The sequence below is a fragment of the Protopterus annectens genome, chromosome 1.part0 (assembly GCF_019279795.1).
Source record: "Protopterus annectens isolate FY-2018-M chromosome 1.part0, PAN1.0, whole genome shotgun sequence".
In the NCBI taxonomy this organism is placed as follows: Eukaryota; Metazoa; Chordata; order Ceratodontiformes; family Protopteridae; genus Protopterus; species Protopterus annectens.
In genome coordinates this window covers 1,531,308,431-1,531,327,954 of record NC_056725.1, presented here as the reverse complement: position 1 = coordinate 1,531,327,954, position 19,524 = coordinate 1,531,308,431, and positions in this window count along the sequence as shown.

Genomic DNA, 19,524 nt, shown 5'->3' with positions numbered 1-19,524 from the left:
TTGTTTCCCTAGGAAAAAATTTGGTTTTCTGTTTCTTTGATATTTTCAGCATTTGCTGAAAACGGGTTGATATTAGAACACTCGACATTTTGAATGCTCGGTGTTCTAATATAGACCCGGAAGAAGAGACTTCTCAAAACATTAACGTATTTTTCTAATGTCTTACAGAAACATATCTCATAATGCTCAGACATCTCCACCTTTCTCAAAATGGGAAGATGGTTACATGTTGCTTTGATTAGCTGAAACCAGTAATGTCTCAACAAGAGCCGGAAGGTTAACATGAGGCTTAAGTGAATCCAACAGTAACCAATGCAAAAGACAAGACGTTCACTTGTGGGCAGTCCTGTCTCAGAACTGTACTTCTGTAGCTAAGTGGATACCTCCAATATTATTAGCACAAAATGGTCCTACAATGTGCAGACTGAAGCTGATATCACTTTGCACATACAAATGTATTTCCGAGATCTGTAACTGTTGTGGTGAGTACCTTGGAATTCAGTCATATCACTGCAGTATCTGAGAATGATATTCAGGGTTAAAAAGCCTGTCTGTATTTCATCTTTACCATGGCTAATGACACATTATTCAACTGCTTATGCCACATGGTCTGAGACTTTTACCAGTTTTATATCTATAATTGTTGGTGAAGAACATGTCATAAAAAAGTCCCTGAAGTACACCACATTATCAAGAAAAAGGATGTTTGATGAGTGGACGTATAGTAATGATAAATGCACTTTTTGGTGAAATAATTTTTATATTTATATAAATACATATTGGCCAGGACTCAGAAAAACTCAGCCATGAATAGTAAGGACATGGTGAAAAGGGCCTTTGATGTGATAGAGGAAACAAGCTATTTAGAGAAACCTTAGCTACAATGAGGAAAGACCTTATTATCAGCGGATATGCATTTCTCTGAATTGGGCACTGAGTAGCACAAGAGATAAAAAAACACTTTGGTAATCACTGCAGGTAGCGCATGCATTGCATTGGCATCGGCACCCTCATTCATTCTCAGCCCTGCCACACACACACACACACACACACACACACACACACACACACACACACACACACACACACACACACGGACTTACTGTCAAGCCTCTAACCTGTCTCTGAGTTTATGGAACATACCTGATGTTGCCTTCTAATTTGTCACTGTCCTTTGTAAATCACAAATGTTTAGAGGCAGTCAATAATGCTAGGCAGCAACGTTTCATTCTTCTTCTTATTGTTCATAAAATGCATCGAGATGCAAGATCTGTTGCTCTATTAACTTCTTAAGTGGATTTGAGTAATTTTTTGAAGGATTCCCTTTTGTCATCTAGCGTTTTCCACCTGGCTTTTTCAAGAAGACTAGTCTCCATATATTATAAACAATTAAAGTCCATTAACAATGCCAGACATTAGGGTTCCACATTTATTATTATTTATTATATGCATCGTGTTCCAAAACTTGTGTTCTGTTAACTTTATAAGTGAATTATTGTATTACTCAAGATATTCCCTGACTTCTAGTATTCCCCAGCACATCCTTCATGCTGCAAAACCTGTTGTTCTGTTAACATTTGAAGTGACCTAATGTTATACTTTAATTCCCTGGAATCAAATGTCCCATGCAGTACTGCAGGATATGCTCATTAATCAAGGGACGTTTAAAGATATGGCAGGTATGCACTCCCACAGACAAGGGCATGCGTGCAGATACACACACACACACACACACACACACACACACACACACACACACACACACACACACACACACACACACACACATGATACACATGCACACACATACAAACACGTGTGCGTGCACACACACACACACACACACACACACACACACACACACACACACACACACACACACACACACACACACACATATGCACATAAACACACACATTCTCTTGTTATGTATTTGCTGTGAACATCTATATTAGACTGGATTCATAAATGGGCCAGTGTCAGCACTGTGGAACAAGCTGTGTAACACCTGTGCCTCAAATGAGGGCACCAGAGTAGGGTACATGAATCGACAACAAGTGGAGTTGGCTGTGGCTAATGGTGAATTTTTAGTGTGGTACACCAAGACCTACAGTAATTGCAATGATAAGAAGATGTAGTACTTCCTCGTAATATATATTACTACTGAAGTAATTAAATTAGAGTGTTCAGCATGGATTACCAAGGACAGGGAGACAACAGAGCATGTGCACTAGGATGGAAGACCAGATAGTTTGCTGACAAATGGTGTAGGTTACCTTGGTAGTGGAGACTGTAACTTGTTGCTGACCTAGCAGATGGGAAAGGAGAAGCTAGTTGATATCATGCCAATAAACTGAGGCTGTTGTAGGCTATGGTAACCAATATAATATAGGGGTGGACACTATCTGCTGACAAGATGGCTGGTCTGAAAGGGAAACACATTCTCTTACTGAAATAGGAAAAACTGGAAGGCAGGGGATTCTTTTCACTGTAGGAATGGATGAGATGGTAAAGAGTCACTCTGACTGCTGATATGATGAGTGCAATAAGCTGGGGGCAGCAAGCACTGAGAGAAGTAAATTAAAGAAGCAGGCTACTCTGACCACTGCCAGGCTGTGACAGAGGCTTTGGGGACTCCACTGACTACCAAGCTGAGGAGGGCATACCAGTCACTTCTAGGCTGGGAGAAGTGGACAAACCATCAGCCATTGTTACAGAGTGTATGGAGGCATAGGCAGCAGTAACCACTGGAATGAGAGGTGTTGGCAGTGGATACCAGTTTTGCCAGTGTACATATTGAGGGGTCGGGGGGGGTCTGAGTGATGAAAAGCTGGATAGGGGACACACTATTGTCTTATGTTCTGACATTCAGCTGTGTAAGGTGTACTTTGCCATAATGTCTGCCAAAAGCTGTCCATTCTGTGAATTTCCTGCCTGTGCCTGCTATATATTAAGGTACTTATCACACCTGTAGAGCAGCAAAGTAGTGCAGTCCAGTGGTACCCAAAGGCTAATAGAGGGAAAACATTTTTTAGGATTGCTATCCTCAGGTTTATCCCATTATGCCTGGCACAGACATGAGTAAGGGTTTTTTGCCAGGTGTAAGCAGTTAGGAATCACAAATGACATCCTTTATCAAGTAGAATATTATAGGATAGACGCCTTCTAACTTAGCTGACTCTATCTTTTCCTTAGGAGCACATGACAGTCTAAGCCTTAGACAGAAGATATAAATTGTTGCAGATACATGTGTAACAAAAATATTTACAGCTCCTTCAGAAAAGTTTGACAAACCACCAAAATATCACAGTCCTGCTATGCAGTGTACTGTATGATTGATAACAGAGAAACTATGAAAAGGTAGTTATGTCCAAGATATTGAATACTGCAAAATACTGATAAAATCCTCCCCTGTATTATTTTTGTTTTTTCCCTTTCCCACGTCATATTTTTCTCCTCCATTCTCACTGTTTATCTCAGAGAGTTAAGCCATCAAGTGTTGCCCTCATTGTCTTTATATGACTGGCAAGCCAGTCAGAGTTGGATTAAAATTAAAGTATTATTGTTGCTATCTCTCTGTTCATCATACGTAACACAGTTCATAAAAATCATCTTTCATTTCAGGCAACCACCTGCTCATAATGAAAATAGTAAATCACATTTCCTTAAATTAAGGGAGGGTTGTCATGAGTTTCAAAGGTGGATGAAGTGCAGCGGTACTATTTCTTATTTTGGTACTACAGATAAGTCTCGCTTAGCCTTAACAGGGAGCAATGTTTTACTACTGCAAAGTCCATAGTAATAACTGATGAAACTGTAAACTGAATGACAAAAATAAAATGAAAGATACACTTGTATCTGCTTCTGTCAAAGCAGTTGGCATACTGGTAAAATCAACATAATATAATAGAAGGTTTCCACCACATGATCCAAACAACTGATTCAGCAGAAGCATAAAAAGGATAAAAACAAACAACTAACCATTTTAGACCCTTTTAAGTTCATAGATTAGTACCAGGTTAAGTGCCCTCGGGGGTCATTTTAAGCATAGCCAATTACCCTATGTGAGAATCAAACGCTGCCACTTGTGTCTGTAAGGTAAACATCTTAACCATTATGCTAACCTCCCACCCGAAAGCAGCCATTTATCTACTTTTGACATATACCTAGTCTATTGGTTGAACTTTGATAAAATACCATACATCTCAACTTCTTAGTGCTAGAAAATTCCAAAATAAGGACAGATTTTAAATAATGCATTTATAAACTTAGAAAAATGCTAGAATAACAGGGTTTGTGTTATGATATGTTTTCTGAAGAATGTGAAGTCTGAAACTCAAATGTATGTCAGTTTACTATCAATATGTCGAGTGTGGCTTGTGTGGAACTGACAAGTGCGATACTCAGAATGCAGAGATACCTTTAGTAGAACATCGAAATGTCGTCTCTGGAAGACCGACTGTTAATATGAAGTCGACCTTTACACTGTCGGCTGAATACATTGAGATCGCGGGACAGTGTGAATCTGGATAGTTACCCTTTTTCGCACTGTAATGCGATCTCAGAGTTGGAATATATAAGTGGCAGGGGGCGTGGGGGCCACAGCCTCCTGTCAGCACTGTGCAGTATGGATTTGGTCTGTACTGCCTGCTGTTAATGGATTTATTACTGCAAAAGTCGAATTCAACTTTGGTTGCCTTAGTTACAATATTTCAGCATATGTAGTATTGTAAACATCGAACATGTGAACTGCATTTTTGATAGGTTTACGTCCACATGCTCAATGTTTCAATAGTAAACCATGTATGTCATTACTTAGTGACTTCAGTCCTCAGTGATTTGCCAGAAGAACACATTTTATGAAGAACAGACCAAAATATGAGGCAAAAATCTAGACATTCTAAAAGAATCTGGACAGCTGAAAGACATGCATAATACCACCTGTAGATGAGTTTAGTTATAATTCATAGCCTGTTGTCCAAAAAACTGTTTTAGCAGCTATTCTTAGTCATAAAAATTCAGATGGAATGAGTGCAGATAGAGGCATGGAATGCAACATTTAGTGTATTTGTTACAACTAAGAGAAGAAGAGATGAACCTGCAATAAAAGTGAAGTTTATTTTATTTATTTATTTATTACAGTTTGATGACCTGGATAGTCCACTGGGTGTGGAAGAGCCCATTTTCAGTGGAGGCCCGGGGAGAAAAGCTCCACAGGATATAGACAATTTTACAATAGTTATATAAAAGTAAATAAAGTAGTAAAACAGTAATACAGAGATAATATACAATTTGTTAAAAAAAAGTCATAACATTTCTAATCTTAGGTAATGATTTACAAAAGTGAGATTCATATATTCTAAACATGTTAAAAGTACAGGCATTTTAGATGGAAAAAAATGCAAGTAAAACATTTATGTCCAGATAAAAAAACAAGCTTTTTTTTTAGAAGTTAGAAATATGAGGAGAGGACAGAGAGAGGAAGGTGAGGTGGGAGAGGTAAAAGGTGGTATATAGTGGAGAAAGGGAGTGTGTTGGGGAGAAGTTTATGAGGTATAGGGTAGGAGAGGAAGTAAAGGCAAAGGTAAGAGAGCACAATGATAGAAGGTTTGTGGTATATAGTGCATGGGAGATGGTGTTAGAGTTTATGTGGTAGGGGTACAAGAACATTCCCACTTTGAAAGGAGGTGAGATTGGAGAAAGGTTTTGAATTTTGAGTGGCTCTGAGTATTTTGAAGGGCTGTAGGGAGAGAATTCCAGAGTTTAGCTAGGGAGCAGGATAATAGTAGGTGGCCAGGGGGTCGACGAGGCTTTTATATGTTTAGAAGATTGCGATTTTCTGATCTTAGAGAGCGGTTGGGAATGTAGGGGGTTAAAGAGGTGGATAGAGAAGGACAACTCGAAGGTTTGAATATGAACTTGTGAGCAGTATTAAGTCTAAGGAGTTTGAGGTAGTTAGGAAGTTTAAGACATTTCAGGGAGTGGTGAAAGAGACAGTGATGTGATGAGTTTCTGGAGTTGGTGGCACATTTGGAGATTTTATTGTAACAGGCTTCCAACTTGGCCTGTAAGCCTAGGTGAAGATTAGTGAATAGGGGGTCACCACACATAAGAGAGGGAAGAAGGTAAGTAGAGGTAACGGTGTGTCTGGTGGAGGAGGTAAGGTCATGATTGTGTCTATACAGGAGACCTAATTATTGGTGAGTTTTTTTGATATTAGTTTGGATATGAATGTAAAATTTTAGACTTTCATCAATTATGACACAGCAGTTTGTTATGCGATACTATTTCTATGGGGCTGTTATTCTGAGCAGTCACTGTAAGAGTTTTTGTCTATATTGGTGATTTTGGATGGGGAGAAGATCATTAACTTTGTTTTACTGGCAGTTAAAGTGAGTTGATTACTATGCATCCATTATTCAGTATCAGAGAAGGCAAAATGAGTTCTGAGAAGTAGGTCGAAGGGGGTTCTGCTGTACAAATAATGGTCGAATTGTCAGCATATTGAATTAGTGTGACATCGAGAGAGATTGGTGGAAGTTATTAATGAAGATGTTAAAGAGTAGGGGGTCTAGGATGGAACTCTGGTATGGGTGTGTAAAAAGGAAGAGAGTGAGTTTTTCCATTTGACAGCTTGCTGTCTTTCAGAGAGGTAGCTGATGAACCAGATGATGGTAGGGGGGAGAGGTTGTTTTATATTAAAACTAAGCTTGAAACAAGCAGTTCAACTGTTTCTTAAAGCAGTGAACTATTCAGCCTGATCCCTCAGTGTTCAGACATATACTCTAAATACTTGTGTACGTTTCTTGAAATCTGCTATATAAGAACACTGTGGGAAGATCTAAGGTGAAATAAGAAAGAATGTAAACACAAAAACAACTGAGGAAATGGCAAAAGGGTCCACAGTGAGGAAAAAGAAGAAAGGGGAAGAAGTAAAATATTCTATTTTGGATGAAGAAGGAACAGGAAAAATTAGAAGAGAGCAGCAGACCCTTCGATTTATGAGAAAAAAACAAGAGAAAAAGTGTGCACATGTTGAGGAAGAAGGTACGTGATTATTTAACTCCTTTGTGAGTAGACAGGAAGATCTGTCAGGGTCAGACAGCTCTTTGTGAGAAAAGGCATACAGAATTTAAGCCAAGTGATACAGGGGGAAAAGGAAATTCCTTATAGCAGCACTGATTATTGCTTACATGACTCGAATCTACAAGATAATATTGAACAAACTGTTGTTGATTTTGTTACTGTAAAGAACTCCACTATTCCATCTATCTTTGGTATCCCAAAGATTCACAAGAACCTAGCTCATTCCCCTTTGAGACCAATTGTTGCTACAACATTTTTGAAGACTGAACCATTAGCAGTATCTATGGATACCTGTAGCAGGCACATGCTGGATAACAAGTCACATGTTTGACATGATTCCTTACACCTTTTGAAACAACTGAATCTTGTTAAATATCACTAGGACATTATATTTGCTAGTTTCGTTGTGGTTAATTTATTCTCTTATACCACATACAGTTGGTTTGGATAGTTTCTATCACATGGTATGAAAGCATACATTTTTTTTCTAATTCAGATATCAGTGTTTTGTATTTATTTTTGAAGTTAGTGCTGAGAAACAATTATGTATTTTTGAAGGAGAATACCTTCACCATACAGCAGGTGTAGGTATGGGAGCCACTTGCTCTGTTTTGTATGCTAATACAGCGTTATCAGTCTGAGACGGTCAGTGTGCACTCCTGTCTGAACATCTTGACAAAGTCCATGCATATTTTAGATTCCTTGATGATATTTTGATTTTTATGGCGCGGTAAGAGAAAATCATATTTGAAGAATATCACAGAGTATATAAGGTTCACATATCAATGTGATGTGGCTAACTTACCACTGTCAACCAATTAATATGTGATGTGGATTTCCCACCACTACCAACAAATAATATGTGATGCCCCTACACTGGCCCAGTAATCAAGGAGCCTCAATACTCACCACTAGCAACAGTGAGGGGTGTACACAATGGGAGGATGACAAGTACACACACACACACACACACACACACACACACACACACACACACACACACACACACACACACACACACACACACAGACAGTAAAGTGCAATTTCCCTTAAGACCACAGAGAGATCACAGTCAGTCTGGGGCTGGTTTCTCCCTCTTTCTCCAGAACCCCAATAAGACTGCCATCTGGCACAGCTGTAGGGTTAAGATCTCAGCTAAATTACCAAGCTAAGACCTCCAGCACCTTCTCTGTTCAACCAGTGCTTTCTGTCCCTGCCCAAATAGCTGACACATACTATGAGGCTGCACAGGTTTACTAGCTATGCCCCCTTCTGCCCAGACTATAAGGTAGTACCAGCTGCCATCAGCCACCCTTACTCATCAGGCCCTTACAAAGGGTGACCAATCCAACTGTGTAATGTTACTATTAATCCAAATGGTGGTCTGACCAAACAAGACTATTTAGGAGTGGCCTGTACAGTGTCACCAAATATATTTGCAAGTACTCTATGAGCTTAAATGTGTCTCACAAATATCAACCACAAAGATATATTTAAATATATTTAATAATAAATAATAAAAGAACAAGACAATACTCAGAAAACAAACACAGTTTCTTCAGAGTTCAAAATCACAGAAAATATTTTAAAACACTTATGCAACCAGTGTATTGTATGTTTTTTATTTTGTATATTTTTCCCCTAACAGATTTGTTTGTTTTTCAACTGAAGTGTACAGGTTATAGGTCACATTAAAGGTAGGAAAAATTCTGAAATGATTTATTGTGGTCTCATTTTTTATATCACAAAAACCTGGCATTTTAACAGGGCTGTGTACACTTTTATATCCACTGTATATCTAAGAGAAATTACTGTACTTTAGATATGCACTATTAGCAAGGCAAGTGTAGATGGTGATGATGATGGATGTTTCCAGGTTAAGGATAAAATACAGAATGCCCAGTATCTCTGAGAGAGTTCTTAAATTAATATCAAACATTACTGCTAGGTTAGCCTGGATGACATCACTTTTTGTCACCTGACTTCAGTTCCTAGGCTAATCCAGAAACTAATGAATTTAAACTTCCCTGTGTGATAAATACATATCTCTCAGATGTTTGCTCAGAACTTTGTAGCTGCTAGGAAGTCATAAAGCAATCAAACACTTTACATTTTAAACCTAGTAATTACTTTTCTTTCCAGACAATAGAAAAACTTCTAGCCCTAAGACATTGTGTCTGCTTGTTTCATTGAAATTAACTTTTATAGCACATCATAAAGCACTTAATATCAACTTATCTTCTTGAAGTTTTGTAAGTTCATTTTCTATGTTCCAGCAGGGTATGCTGTGGTTACATTCTTGAAGCTCAGTATATAAAGCTCACCCCTCCACCTCCCCCAGTCAAAGAAACCATAGTCAAAAACCTTTCCAAAGCAAACTTCAAACTATTTGCATCCGAAGTGGAAAGCTTCACTATTCCCTTGCAGAAGGATAATGATATCCAGGATGCGGAATTCTACACCAAGGCACTCTATATGCATCTTCAGGATTGCATGGACTGTGCTATCCCAAATAAAACCAAGACTCTTTCCTCAAGCAAGAAGAAACCAGTCTGGTGGACCCCGGCCATAAGCAAACTTTACAATAAAAGGAGGAGACTTATACAAAAAAAGGCCAAATCTCAAGTAGAAAAATCATCCCTGATCAGCATTAGTAAGAAATTGAGGGCCTCCATCAAGTCAACTAAAGCTAATTTTGAAAAGAAAGTTGCCAAGGATGCCAAGGATAACCATAAGGCCTTCTATGGCTACGTCAAAAACCTAAATGGCAATGCTCAGGTCTGTTCTGAGCTAGTACAAAATGGAACAAAATACACTGACCCTTCTGACATTGCCAACATCTTGGCTGACAGGTTCAGTGCAAATCCCCCTCACCACCTACAGGGCCTATTACCATTCCAGGGGATTGTGTAAGTCCAATTATTACTGATACGTTGGTTAACAAGGCTCTATCTAAAGCTAAAAACACTGCCTCCATGGGACCAGATGGTGTCCCAGGCTGTGTCATACGCGAGCTCCAAAAGGAATTAACCACGCATCTTAATACCCTGTTCAGTCTCAGCCTCCCCACAGGATATGTGCCCATAGAATGGTGCATGGCAATGGTGGTCCCACTACACAAGAGTGGGGCCACAACTGACCCTGGGAACTACCGACCAATAAGCCTGACCAGTCTGATTTGTAAGGCTATGGAGTGAATCATTATGGAACTCATAAATGGAGAGATTGAGAACCTCCAGTCGCTGGACCCCACACATTTCGGCTTCGTCAAGGGCAGATCATGCCTCCTGAACCTGGTGGATTTCTTTGAGACAGTTACTCCGGCTATAGATAAGGGAAATGAGGTACACACGGCTTACCTTGACCTTGCTAAAGCATTTGACACCATTCCCCGTTCAGGTATTATTGATAAGCTCACCAGCCTGGGCAAAAACCCTTACATCACAAGATGGATCACAAACTGGCTCTCAGACAGATCCCATAAAGTAAGAGTAACGGGATCTATGTCTGAATCCAGACCAGTAACAAGTGGTGTGCCTCAGGGATCTGTCCTGGGGTCCCTCCTGTTTGGCATATACTTCTCAGAAGTACAGGCAAGGACGGAAGGGCTGTCGCTGACTAAGTTTGCTTACGACTGTAAACTGGGTGCTATAACAGAGTCTCCAGCCGACATGGAGATCCTCCAGAAGGGCCTAAATGAGACTGATGCATGGTGTCAAAGCCATGGTCTCAAACTAAATGCAAAAAAATGCGTAGTAATCCCCTTTGGAAAAAAACAGAGTACCCGCAAACTACAACATAGGAGGTAATCCCCTGAAATCTGAAGAAGAAATAAGGGATCTAGGAACCCAAGTAGATAGTCAGCTTTCCTTTGATAACCATGTTGCCAAAGTGGTTAGAAAATCCTTCTATGTGACCCATCTGATCATGAAAGGGTTCGCATCAAGATCTAAGGATGTAATGGTGCCCCTCTACTCTTCCGTCATCAGACCCATTATTGAGTACAATGCACCAATTGGAATGTACCTGGCTAGACATCTCCAGCAGCTGGAGAGACCACAGAGGTACCTAACCAAGAGGATTACTGGCCTCAAACAGTTGCCTTATGCAGCATGATTGAAAAAGCTAAGACTGTTCTCTGTTGCATACTGCTTTCTTAGAGGCGATCTCTGTCTAACGTACAGAGACATGTCCAACCCAGAATTGTTGAACATGCTCCATCTTAGCAAAACCAAATCTACTCGAGCTACATGCTCTAGGGATATAAACCTCAACACAACAATGAATAGAACATGCTGGAGGGACAGATTCCCCTCGCAGAGACTTCCCTTACTATGGAACAGGGTCCCGATCTACATAAGATAGAGCCCCTCACTATCACTCTTCAAGAGGAACCTTGATGAGTGGATGGGTAACAGAAAGTTCACACCGGGGATCACACCAACAGCACTACTAGATAGGGGCCAAGGGTACTAGCTGCTAGTACAAGGGTCTAGGGAACTACTAAAGGGGCGGTGAATACCGCACAACATGGCTGGGCTAATATATGCCTTCGAGCAGATAGCTCAGTACCAACCTATGAACCTATAACATACACTTCTGTATAAATCATATCAATATTCACAAATGACATAGTACAGTTCTGTATAAATTATATCAATATTTGCAAATAACATAGAATTATTTACAAAATTCCAGCTAGTTGGGCTGGCAGTGTCACAATCAGTTTGATCACAACAAAATGAATTATCTGCTTATTACATCGGGTAAAGGTATTTCAGCTAAATATTTCACTTCAACCTTGACTGAAAGGAGACCTTTTCCAACACATATTTCCACTTTGATGGTTTCCACCCCTTCATGAAAAATGTAGTATAGTGAAGGGGCAAATGATGCTTATTTCAAGACCCATTAGTTAACAATTACTTCTTTGTATAACTGGAGAAGTTACTCCTGATGTTCAGGGAAAGAGGATATCTACAACATTAATTGGACAGGGCAAAAAATGAGATTATTTTGGGTATATCCAGTAGATTTACATGTTTATTAGATGTGCAAGTAACTGATTTGCATATTAATGTAGAACAATCTACAAAAAGACATGAATTTAGACCTAATTTTGCTATTTAGTTTTGTCATCTATAAATATGTTAATGTTGTTAGAAGAACTTGGAATACGACATTTACCCCTGAGTTGAAGGACAAAATAGGTAATCACCTGTGATAGTATATAATAAATATAGTAAAGGGAAGAACATAAAACATATTTTAGAAGGGACACCTCACAGTAACATGGTCACATTTCGGAGCAGACAGATAAGTAAGTATGGCAGATGTAATTCTTGTAGATACGTTAATGATGGACTTTATGTGAGTGTTGGTCCCTATGACAGGAGTATAGCATCTCCTTGTAATTGCAACTGTGAAATGGCAGGAATTGTTTACCTGTCAACTTGTATTTCCTGTCCAACTTTCTACATAGGAAAAAAAACTACTAGGAGGTTGGAGGAAAGAATGAAAGAACATCTATATGATATTAGGAGGAAAATATACATAGGGTTTGAGTAGACACACATCTATTTGCTCCTCTTTTAAAAAGTTTAAGTTAATGTAAATGAAAGGGGTGGCATATCTGATACCTTTCTTGAGTGGAAAGCAATGGTGTGGCAGTTAAAGCTGAAGGCAAGTATCACATCTAGCATTAACAACCATGGTCCATTTCTTGTGTTTTGAAGCACAGGACTTCTATTCTGTAAAACCATTTGTATGTGAATATTGTGACTCCAGAGTTTTAGTGTGTGTGTGTGTGTGTGTGTGTGTGTGTGTGTGTGTGTGTGTGTGTGTGTATATATATATATATATATATATATATATATATATGTATATATATAGTAATATATACTTCAATATTATTTAAATTTTTTTTGTGTAACAGGTGAATTTAATGGACAAGTTTTTGTATTCTTACACTTATTCAAGGTGTTGCTGTGTGATGGGTTCATACTGTTTGAAAGAAAGATCACCAAATGTATTTTTTAACTCTGAAGAATTCCCTTTATGTAAACAGGGATGAAAACACTTAGCTGTGAGAATTTAATGATTGTTTTACCAATAAACATGACTGACGTTTCTGCTGGACCATCATTTTTTGTTTATCTTTTTTTCTTTTGAATGGTCAGTAAAAATGGCATTGCAATATCATGGGTCTACCATGTTTGGTAAATATATAAGTCACTTCTCCAAAACCTCAAACTATACAGTAAGAGGAACAGGGGACACTAATGAGTGATTTGAAAATGTTGGCCAACAGCCTTCGCTCAGTTACAAAGGACTGTTACTCAATCCATAAAAACAAGAAATATGTCCAGCCTAAAGGAAATATTTTGAAAGAGGGGAAACTGTTGGTACTTCTAAAAAGGAAAATGAAAGAAAGCATTAATTCCAGCTGTATTCGTGGTCATCTGACTACATTTAAATGACTCTAGTAGAAGACTATATGACAATACAGAGAAAATGGGAAATATTGACAGAGTTCAGCAAATGATGATGACAAACACAGCAATTTTATGACAAAATCAAAAACATCTGACTTAAAAAATAATGAAGTATAAAAAAAAAAAAAATGAAAAAAAATTAAAGAAGCAAAATGTAAAATACCACATTGTGGTGAGAGGTGGTCAAAGATATTTTATAAATTGTTCTACCTCAAAATGGCCCAAAAAGGGCCACTACACCATTAAGATTTTTATTCTTCTCTATGGGGATAGGACAATGTACATATTACACACACAGATAAACAAAATACAGGCATACACCTCATATGATTTTTTTCATTTTTGTCTCTATTCACTTAGCATAGGAATGCTCTGAATTTTTGTTTAGAGAATGGGTCTATATATTTGATATATCTCACCAATATTTGTTACTCTCCATCAGATAAAGACATTTGTGTGTGTCTTTTGCATGTCATCTATGGACAACATTTGTTTTGTAAAGATTAAGAATTTTTAGCCTGAGAAATCCTCCCGGATTCTTTCAGCCAGACATGTCATACTTCATGTGCATTATTGACTGATATCTCAGTGTCTCAGAGTTATCTTGCTGTTTGAGTTAACAGGGATTTTTTCACGTATTTCATGGCTTTTATGGGAGGGAAGAAAACGGGGATGCAAACAGCTTGCTGTGCAATCTTTTTCTATGGACCAAAAGTCTGAAATGTAGTCAAGAAACCAAAATAAAAGCCATTCAGATAACTTCTTAATAAAAGAAATATTTCACAGTGGACACTGAAAAGGCTAAATAATATAGAAATGTCTTGCAATGGGATAAACAGCTAAGTCATATTTATTTATATGTGACAGAAAAGAAACGTTGTAGGAAAAGATGCTCTTAATTAAAGAAAAGTTGGTCTTAACATGTAGCTGTCCTTTAACAATTTTATTCTTTCAGGATATAGGTATGGGCACGAATCTTAAACGTTCATTCTGAAAACTTCTATTACAAAAGCTAAGAGTGTACAGAGTAGGCAAGGTAGGCACATTGATTCAGACTAGTTGAGGCAAATTATATACTTTGTAATTTAGGAGATTAAAGGTGGTTGTCTTCAGGAAGCTAAAAATATGAGATGGATTAAGATTATGAACCATTTGAAAAATTATTATAAGACTGTTCACTGAAGCAATTGTCTTTGTATGAAGGCATGTGAGGATGTGAGAGACATATTTTTAAAAGTTGAAAAAAATTCCGGAACTGCCTTTTCTGATAGGCTGTTAGGGGCACTAAGAGGACAAACAGGTGTTTTAAGTTATGGCAGAAATAGGGCAAGTCTCTAATTTTTATGGAGGAAGGCAGACCCTGGAATGATATCAAAAAGATATACATTGCAGGAGACATAAAGGTTTCGATAATGGAAAAGAAAGACCTCTCAAACAATGCTCTTTTATATCAAGCAATACTTTTGAGTAAATCTAGGGGTCTCTTAAAATGATCAGTATCTCTTTAAGTATTACCATGGTACACAAGGATGCCCAAGAGGTTTAGATTTCCTACATTCTGCTTTGGAAAACACTGATGCTTTTTTTCAGAGCATAACACACTAGCCTTTAAAACAGATATGATGATAGATAACCTACTATCTTTTTAACTTGTTGATGACTGTGTTGTCTTAAAGAAATTGCAGAAAGGGAGGGAATTGTGGTTGTCAAGGAAGCGTCAGTCACTATAGCAAAATATATAAAAAAGATGGTAATGCTACAAGTATAAGAAATTTGAGGCAGGCACTTGTATGCATTGCTATATTCTGAGACAGCAGTTGTTGTTGTTGTCTTTCTGCTTTTCCCAGTTAGGGGTCGCCACAGTGGAACTCCGGTCCACTAATGATTGGCAGTAGATTTTCACGAACGCCGAGGTGCCAGCTCGATGTTCAACCTTCAACGAAGGCATGCCCATTTACACATGTCTTTTGAATGCCCACCCAGTCATGGGGAGGACATGCAGACTTCACACAGAAGGCACTCCCCGCACTCTAGCCGAGAATTGAACGGGAGAACCTCTTGCTGTGAGGCAACAATGCTGCCGCTGCACCACCGCGGCATTAGACAGCAGTGTTGTAGTAAAATATTAGAAATAAGAATCGAGTGAAATAAATGTTATTGGATCATTTGATAAGAATAATTGATTGGGAGTCCTTAAAATATATTACAAGGTTTTGATGTAAGTCCTAAGCCCAAGAAGAGTTTTGCTCAATTGTATGGCAAACAGGGAGGTACGGTTCTGGTCAAGTTATTGTTATACAAACAGCTTAGTATTAAAAGGAGAACATGATGACCTTTACTGTTTGCAATGTTTATTGAAAATTGGTGGAGGATGTAAGGAAGTTAATAAACGTGGGAGATACTAATGGGGGAATGGTCGACCGGTTTTACCTCCTTGTAGGAAAATGCATTCACGTGGGAGGTGAAAGTGTCACTGTCTAAAGTTATTATGGATCGAAGAAAGTTTGAGTGGAGTTCAGGACTGATATAGCACCCAACAATGTTAGTAATTATGACAAAGCACAGATGATGTGGAAGAAAGGTATTTTCAGTCACAGTGGCGGGAAAATGAAGTATTTAGGACTGAAAGTGGAGGTACACTAAAGGAGTCAGTAAAAACAAAAAAGAGAAATTATGATTAAATGTATAACATGCTGCTAGGAATGCTGAAGAGGTGAAACAAACTGGGTGGTATTCTGGTATGGGAGAACTACAGAATAAAAGCAGAATGGGGTGATGGTTTGGCCCCAAATTTGCGTAACTACAGCACAGCATTTAACACTATGCAAAACCTAAAATCAATGAAATACCTTGTGTCATTTTACACAAATGTGAAGCAGAGTTGATGAGAAACAGGAAGAGATGGCTTAAAGAAGGACATCATGAGTGAAAGGAAGAACATGGATACATGCAGAAAGTTAACAGAGTTAGAAAAGGCTGAAAAACGTATGGGACCTAGAAAAGTCATAGATAGTTAGAAAAAAATGAAGGGAAATTAAATGTTTTATGTCTAAGAAGAAGTGATGAGGACAAGGGATGTTAAGTAAATTATATCATAATGGAGAGCAGACAAAGATGGAAAACTGCATTTTAGAATTTGATGATGCAAGAACAAGGCATAGTCTTGAACAGCATGAATGATGAATATGTGCGTATTTGAGGAACCCTGTAAAGGATAGTCTTAAGGAAGAAAAGTGGAAACAGAAAATAAATGTCACCAAGGTGATACATGAGCTATTAAATGAGAACAGAGGAACTGAAGCTATGAAAAAGTTAAATGATTTGTGGGGTAAGAAATTATGGAAATTATTTGATAGGGAGGAGTGGGAGGTGAAAGCTGAAGTGAAATTGTATAACCAACAAAAAATTAGTTCAGAGATGATATTTAACTCTTAGGTGATCAAAAAGAAGGTATAGCGGAGAGGTGGCAAAGATGCTGGAGATGTGGGGAAGCAAAAGTGGGGCTAATGTTTAAGTTTTATAGATGCCCTTTAGGGGTGGCCACGGTGGTGCAGTAGTTAACATTGTTGCCTCACAGCAAGAGGTTCTCCAGTTCAATACTCAGCTGGGGTGCCTTCTGTGCAGAGTCTGCATGTCCTCCCTGTGGTCGCATGGGTTTCCCCTGTGTTTCATCCCAAAGACATGCTGTAGGTGGATTGGACACCCTAAATTGGCCCTAGGTGTGAGTGAACGTGTGTGTGTACATGTGTGCGTGTGTGCCTTCTGTGGAAGGTTGGGCGCCAGGCTGGCAACTCAACACTGTAAAACTCCACTTCCAATCATGAGCAGACAGGTGATACACTGCGGCAACCCCTAACCAGGAAAAGCCAGAAGATGAAGGTGTCCTTTAATAGCTTAAGTGTAAAAAGAGGCAATTATCTAGGAGTAGAAATATTAAGAAATGCATTGTGTCACTGGATTTACATCTCACTGGATTCATCATAGAAAGGTTGAAATTCCCAGCAAAATAAGAATATAGTTACTTCATATGGCTTTTAGTCTGAAAATATTGGTGCATGAGGCCAGGAAAGGTATGAGAATGGGGGGGGGGGGGTGATATCTTAATTTAAGAGCAAAGATATGAAAATTATCTTTTTAATGAGCAGTGTTTATAAAGTAAGCAGGATGCAGCAGAACTTCTGAAAGGTATGGGACAAAGAAGAGGTCATAAAAATGAGAAAGAAGGAAGATAATAGGCAAGGGACAGAAAGTAGAAGGTAGCAAGACAAAGAGAGAGTATGACTAAGAGTGGAGGTCAGGGTGATGGCTAGTAATATTACAGTCATAACTGTGAAATGACCAGTCTGTTACTGCGATGTTTACTAATACAAGCTGTGTTATCTATGAATGTACTTGTTATATGCAAATCACAGTAAAAATTATGAAATCATTAAAGCGACAGTATAGAAAATTCAAGAGACTGAGGATGTAACAAACAACAGTACTCAGAAGATGACCTTAGACATCATCTTAGCAGCAAGACTTGGATGGGTGATTAGCAGAAGATGAATAAAATGAATCTTGCAGCGATAAGTGAAAAAGATCTTTAGTGAATTCCAGATCATTACTACATCAATATAGTATGCCATGGAGTGGAATGAAGTAAAAGTGTACAGACCTAGGAAAAAGACCAAGGGACTGTTCTAGGTAGGTTGAACATAATCAGGATAAGGAAAAAATGCATAAGGTGAGTCAGGATAAGAAGCAAAGAAATAAGGTAGGAATACAATGAGATCAGCTGCAACGGAGTGGCATTAACTGAAACTGAATATACAGCTCAAAGGTCCTAAAGCAATAGAAATAGTCTGGATGCAGTTAAGGTAACAAGATCTGCCAAAAGTGATATCCAATGGCAGTGGCAGTGATGCAGGAGATACCCCCACCCCGCTCCTCATTTATATAGCCTTGCATTTGGATGGTACAGTGGTGCAGCAGTTATACTGTTACCCCACAGCAAGAGGTTCTCCAGTTCGATTCTTGGCTGGGGTGTCTTTTGTGCAGAGTCTGCATGTCCTCCCTACATTTGTGTGGGTTTCCTCCCACATTGCAAAGACATGTGTCTGGAGCATTTCTCCCTGGGCCTCCACTGAAAATTGGCTTTGTTTCAAGTCGGACTTTCCCGGTAAACAAATGTTAAATAAAATAAAATGTTTCTTTCATATACGGTACTGTTTCATTTTTATGCAGAATAAACTTCCATGAACTTGTACAGTTTGCAAAATGTGCATTACAAAATGAATTCATGAAAATTTCTTAATATGTACAGAAAATGTCCAAGTACATGTTTGAGTTGCATCTATCACTGAGGATCTCATAAAGACTCTTTTAAATGGTCATAAAGCTATAAGCTACTCAATAAGTCTGAAACAGGATAATTACCAAATACAGTTATAGAGATTATAACAATCCATGTCCTGACATTCTCTTTTGCATGCAACCTAGCATCTAAAGCGTAAACAGAAATTATTGTGCTCAAAAGTAAATTGAAAGGAAAGCTCTCAGCTGAGAAGTTGCCATCATAGACTTCTAAGATGCTACTCCCAAGACTGTGTCTAGTCACTTAAAGGGGATGAATGCCTACAGTTCATAAACTAATTACAAGAAACATAAGCATGGGCAGTACAACTGTGTAGCAGTTAGCAATGCTGCTTCTCATTGCTTTTTTCACAGGCTCATTTCTTCACTGTAGGGTCTTTTGTGCAGGGTCTGAATGTCTTCCCTGTATTTGCATGGAGTTTTGGTGGAGTCTCTGGTTTCTTCCAAAAATGAAAACCAGAAGCCATGGTGGTGGGTAGATTAGTGGTCCTCTAAGCTGATCTTTTGTGAGAAAGTGGGTGGTGATGGTTGATGGTCCATCCATGACTTATTGTCTGTTATGTAAAGTGCCTGCAAAGATAAGCTACAT